The 5,782-nt window shown below is 37.7% G+C and overlaps 1 non-coding gene across 1 annotated transcript; it reads left to right on the top strand.

Moving 5' to 3' along the window:
• Nucleotides 1-5,333: 5,333 nt before the first annotated feature.
• On the top strand, nucleotides 5,334-5,440 carry LOC116868439. The gene has a single exon (XR_004382833.1). It is a non-coding gene; the product is annotated as a U6 spliceosomal RNA (small nuclear RNA).
• Nucleotides 5,441-5,782: the final 342 nt, after the last annotated feature.

Genomic DNA, 5,782 nt, shown 5'->3' with positions numbered 1-5,782 from the left:
TTGTATAAATTTATGCTTCATTCTCTAGACTGTAAAATTTTTTGTGTGGCAGGGATATTATCTGATTATATATATTCTCAGCCATGCCCCAGAAATAGGCACTTAGTTTTTACTCAGCACATTATTGGTACATAAAATAATAACAAAGGAAACAGTAGTAATAGCTCAGAACTGAGCGGTCTAGTGAAAATGCTGCTTCTCCTTGGTGGCAGCATATGGGACTTGCCATGAATTTAATAATAACAGTGAATTAATCTGCTGAGGAGCAAGAGGGAAGACAAATTTTGTGATGATAACTTTGCAATGTACATACTTACTGATTTTTTAAATCAAACTATAGGATCTTCCTTGATTGATATATTTAACTTAATCACAATGTATGCTCTGTAAGGTGGGGACTTTGTGAATAGTGTTTATCTTTCTATCCTCAGCGTCTATTCTTAGCATATATTTGGCCCTTGATAAATATTGATTATATGGCTTAATGGATTAGTAATTACTACAATTATTAAAACTATGAATTAGAATGTAGTTTGCTAGCCTGGCAGATACCAGCACCCCAGAGCCATCTGAGCCATCCAGCCATGGTCAGCACCATTATGTTCTTTAACATCACCGTGGACAGCAGTGCTTAAGCTGTGTCTTCTTTGAACAGTTTCCAGAAAAAGTTCCAAATACAACAGGGAATTTTGATGCCTAAGCACTGGGAAAAAGGAATTGGTTATAAAGTTTCCTGCTTTCACATGGTTATTCCAGGATTTATGTGCTGGGGTGGTGGTGGCAAATCTATCTATGGGGAGAAATTTGAGGATAAGAATTTCATCCTGAAGCACACCGGTCCTGGCATCTTGTCCATGGCAAATGCTGGACCCAACACACTTCCCAGTTTTACATCTGTGCGGCCAAGGAAGGCTGAGTGCTTGGATGGCAAGCATGTGGTCTTTGGCATGGTGAAATAGGATATGAATATTGTGGAAGCCTGGAATGTTTTGAGTCCAAGAATGGCAAGACCAGCAAGATCACAGTTGCCGACTGTGGACAAATCTAATAAATTTGACTTGTGTTTTATCTTAACTACCAGCCCATTCCTTTTGTAGCTCTGGAGAGGTCCCCTTCACCCTCATCTGCTGGAAATTTTCTATAATCTTTGTGGTCTGGCTGCAATTCCATGGATTCCATGTTTTCCTTACTCCCCTTCAAGTCTACCTGGATCACAGAGTTAAGATTATGATGATGAAATAAAACCTAAACAACAACAAAAAGAAGATAATTTGCTAAAAATGTGTTCCTTATTTGTTACATGAATTTCTAGCTATCATTACAGTAAGAACACCCAGTGAATTTGAAGAGCATCTATCTTATTTATCAAAACTCTTGGTTAATATGAAGAAAGGTTCCATCCTCACCCTGAGTTTTGGCATTTTTATGTATGTCCACTTAGTCTTCAACATAACATGTCCAGTCCTCTTTGTTATCATCTTTCCCTCAAAATGGATCAACCTTCACATCTTCCTCATTTTATTACAGCCAGTACAGTTTTCCTAGCTATCAGATCCCGGAAACTTATGATAATTTTCAAATGTCTTCTTGTTTCATCATATCCAGTTAATTGTCTTAGACTTTGAGGACATCTGTTAACCACATTTATTTTGATAACAACCCAATTGGACATGGCAGAACTCCATATACAGATGGGGAGATGGTGAATCACTCCCAAGAAGGTTTAAATAACCATTATTCAGGGCCAGATCCTTTTACAATTTCCCCATTAGTTCTTTCTATAGCATTTACTCTCCTATTTTACTTTTTCCCTGACATATACAATGCATATAATATCCTGTATTTTAATTTTATGGATCTTGTGTTGTAGTTGAATTGTTTCACTTGTACTTAACATGTTTTGAGCTATAGTAAGCCCTTTGATGTCTCAGACTAAGGCTCTCTGTGTCCACCCCAGAAGGAGGCTGTTTTTAACTACCTCTGAAAGGTGAATAGCTATAGCATATCCTATTTACTGTATTCCTTCGGGACAGTTACTTTCAGGGCAATTACTGTTCTCATTTTAAATCTGCCTTATGATCACAGATAAATCCCAAGTAAGCATCTACAAGGTTCTATTACACAATTTTTCCAGTGTGGTGGATTTGTACCTCAAGCATAATTCTAGCTATTAGGCGAGGAGCATTATCACTAATCCCCATGAATCCACAGTCAAGGTGAAAAGACATGCAAAAAAACACAGCAATTTCAGGAGAATCTGGTAGAGATATGCAATGGGAAACTCTGTGACCTACAAGGAGTACCAAAGCTAAGGTAGAGAAGTCTTGAAAACTTTTTTGGGAGCAAGGGGACTCATATCTTTATTGAGATAACCTTCACATAACATAAAATTCACCACCTTAACCATTTTAAGTTATACAATTCAGTGCTATGTAGCATACTCACAATGTTATGCATACCATCACCACTACCTAATTCCAGAACGTTTTAATCACCCCAAAAGGAAACCCCATATCCATTTTAAAGAGTCATTTCTCATTTTCCCCTGCCCTTTTGCCCCTGGAAACTGTGAATCTTTTCTGTTTCAGTGGATTTGCCTATTCTGGACATTTCCTATAAATAGAAACAGAAGTGTGGTAGTCTTTATCTAATAAATTTAATGTTTGGACTTCCTTAGGGACAGTTTCTATTTATTGCTTCCCCCCACTCCTGTTTATGAACCATACTTTCTTATTTATTTATATGCATCACATTTTTGTTGAAAACTGAGTACTTTTTTTTTTTTTAATTTTATTTATTTGTCAGACAGAGAAAGAGTAAGCACAGGCAGATAGAATGGCAGGCAGAGGCAGAGAGAGAAGCAGGCTCCCTGCTGAGCAAGGAGCCCGATGTGGGACTAGAATCCAGGACGCTGGGATCATGACCTGAGCTGAAGGCAGCTGCTTAACCAACTGAGCCACCCAGGAGTCCCGAAAACTGAGTATTTTTAATATGATAATGTAGCAACTCTAGAAATCAGGATATCTGGATATCTGCCCCTAGGGTTTGCTATTGTTCCTTGTTGTTGTTAATGTTTGGGTTCTGGTGACTTTCCGAACTAATTATAAAGTCTGTTTTCTGTTGTGTGTGGCCCCTAATGTTCTTTTAGTTTAGGGGTGAGCTAGAGGCTGGAATAAGATTTGCTTAAACATCTGTAAACAATAAATTCCCAGTCTTTGCCAGTGGTCTGTGTGTATGCTTGGCATACCTTCAACACTCAGTTAAGCAATTTACATCTCTGCCTTGGCCTTTACTTCCTCTCTGTGTAGATCCTGAAGGTCAGTCAGAATGAGCTTAGGGTCTTCTTAATTCTTCCTTGAGCATGTGCCCTGCTCTGGAAATTCACATGACTTTTCAGATTCCCATGAATGTATTGGAGCTTTTGAAAATATGTGTTTCCTGGGACATCTGGGTGGCTCAGTCAGTTAATCAACTGACTTGATTTTGGTTCAGGTCATGATCTCAGGATCCTGAAATCAAACCCTGGGTCAAGCCCAACCTTGCATTCTATGCTCAGTGGGGAGTCTGCTTCTCTTACTCTCTCTCCCCACCCCTGCACCTTCCCCCATTTGTTATCTCTTTCTAAAATAAATATATAAATAAATAAATCTTTAAAAAACAAAACAAAAAGCATATGTTTCCCCAAAGCATCTCATTCCCTGGTCTTCTCTCCCAAGCTTTTTCATTAGTAAGTGGTTTTCCCCAAGTGTTATACATTGTTTCAGAAAGCTAATATATCTCTTCATAAATGTTTTTGACAAATGCCCCCCCCCCCCACCAAAACTGCCACAGTTCCAAGTTAAATAAGATAAAGGCAACCCTTCAGCTGGTCTTCTAGGGAGCCATTAGACAGGTCAAAACAAATGATCACAATTCTTTGTGAATGAGGTCTTTTCTGTTTCCTCTGGTACTGGTACCTGTACAAGGGTTGTGGATTAACTGGGAATGTGAAATGAGAACAACGTAAATCTGAGGTGCCTGGGTGGCTCAGTTGGTTAGGCATCCGAATCTTGATTTCAGACCAGGTCATGTTCTCAGGGTTGTGAGATCAAGCCTTCCATCAGGCTCACACTGGGCATGGAGCTTGCGTGGGATTCTCTCTTCTTCTTTCTGCCCCTCCCCCATCAAAAAAAAAAAAGAAGGAAAGAAAAGAACAACGTAAGTTACACCACAAAACCCTCTGTTCTTACTAAGATTCAGATGACTTTTCTTACTTAAATCTTACCCTCATTGCTGTAAGTTTTTGGTCTGTTTCCAGAATTCCGAAAAGGTTGATTCTGACAGTTTTTATAAGATTCCATTGCCTTTATGGAAGGATGAACTTTTGGATTTCTTTACTCTGCCATTTTCACTGACAACACTAGAAAAACTTTTAAGATGATGTTACAATTAAGCTGGGTTTTAAAAATCCAGCAGGAATTAGTCAGATAGAAAGTTGAGAGAACAAACCAGATAGAGCATTTTATCAAAAGGCCCAGAAGTACAAGGAGGAGACTAACATGTGCTGGGAAATGACCCTAGTTCAGCAAGATTGAATTAGAGGATAAAATTAAGTGAAAAGACATGCATTTTAGAGGAGATAGGATGAAGATTCAGAGTTCCTTATGCTGTAATACAATATTTGGACTAAATTAGGGCAATGTGTACTGAATTATTTAAAGCAAACTTGTTAAAAAAATAAAGCAGACTTGTTAAGTCATTTCTGTAAGCATTATGGAAGATGGATAGTTTGAAAATGAATTTAGGCAAGGGATCTAGTAAGGAGACTAATACAAACATCGTGAGCCTAAGAGATGATAAACCGAGGTTGTGACTGTGGAAATGGAGAGGAGGAGTACTTAGTACTCAGTACTTAGAGTGGAGATACTTAGGAGTTAAAATTGGTAAATAGTAATCTCCTCTTTTTTCAGTGCATGCAAAGGGGGAAGGCATGGCAATGAGGAACAAGTGTAAGGAAAGTGTCTAGAATGATGCTGATAATTTCGGCTTCAGAAAGTGAGAGGGTACCAACACCATTCACTGAAATTAAGAATACTCATCATGAAGTAAATTTGGAGAAGAAAAATAAAGCTAGCTGAATTCAGATTTGAACATTATGAGATTAAGTTTTTCATGAAACATGTGGCGACATATTCAATGAACCTAGGAAGACACATGTTTGGTGCTTAAGCACATGTTTGGTGCTTAAGAGGAATTTGGAGTTGCCAAAGTAGATTTTTGGATAGCTAAGGTGTATATATAAGTGATAAAGAGAAACTGTGGGTATAAATGAAGTCACTAGAAGTAAAAATATAGTGCTTACATTGGCAACACTTATGCTAAAATTGGAATGATACAGAGAAGATTAGCATGACCTCTATACAAGGATGATACACAGATTTCTGAAGCATTCCCTATTTTTTAATCTGTGGATATAGTATTTTGTGAATGACCTTTTAAATAAAAGAAAACCTTACAGAAAAAAAAAAAGAAAAAATATAGAGAAGATGATTGAGGCTACCCTAGAACACTTTAACAATTGAATAGATAATTTATTATTACTATTCCTAGCCAAACTGCATCAGACAATAAAAGTCAATGAAAAGTTTATTCACAAGTAATGTATGAAGAGATTATACCATTCTGTCTTAACTTCAGACCTAGTGAAGTTCTCATATAGTCAATCCAGAAGACTTTCTGATGGGACATTAAGTCTGGAGTTGTTCCAATAGTATAGAATCCAGAGTTCTCATTTATATGGTAG

Source organism: Lontra canadensis, unplaced genomic scaffold (genome assembly GCF_010015895.1).
Source record: "Lontra canadensis isolate GAN:19392208 unplaced genomic scaffold, GSC_riverotter_1.0 scaffold15, whole genome shotgun sequence".
In the NCBI taxonomy this organism is placed as follows: Eukaryota; Metazoa; Chordata; class Mammalia; order Carnivora; family Mustelidae; genus Lontra; species Lontra canadensis.
Note: the sequence above shows the minus strand (reverse complement) of the source record. Positions and strands in the feature narration are given on the sequence as shown.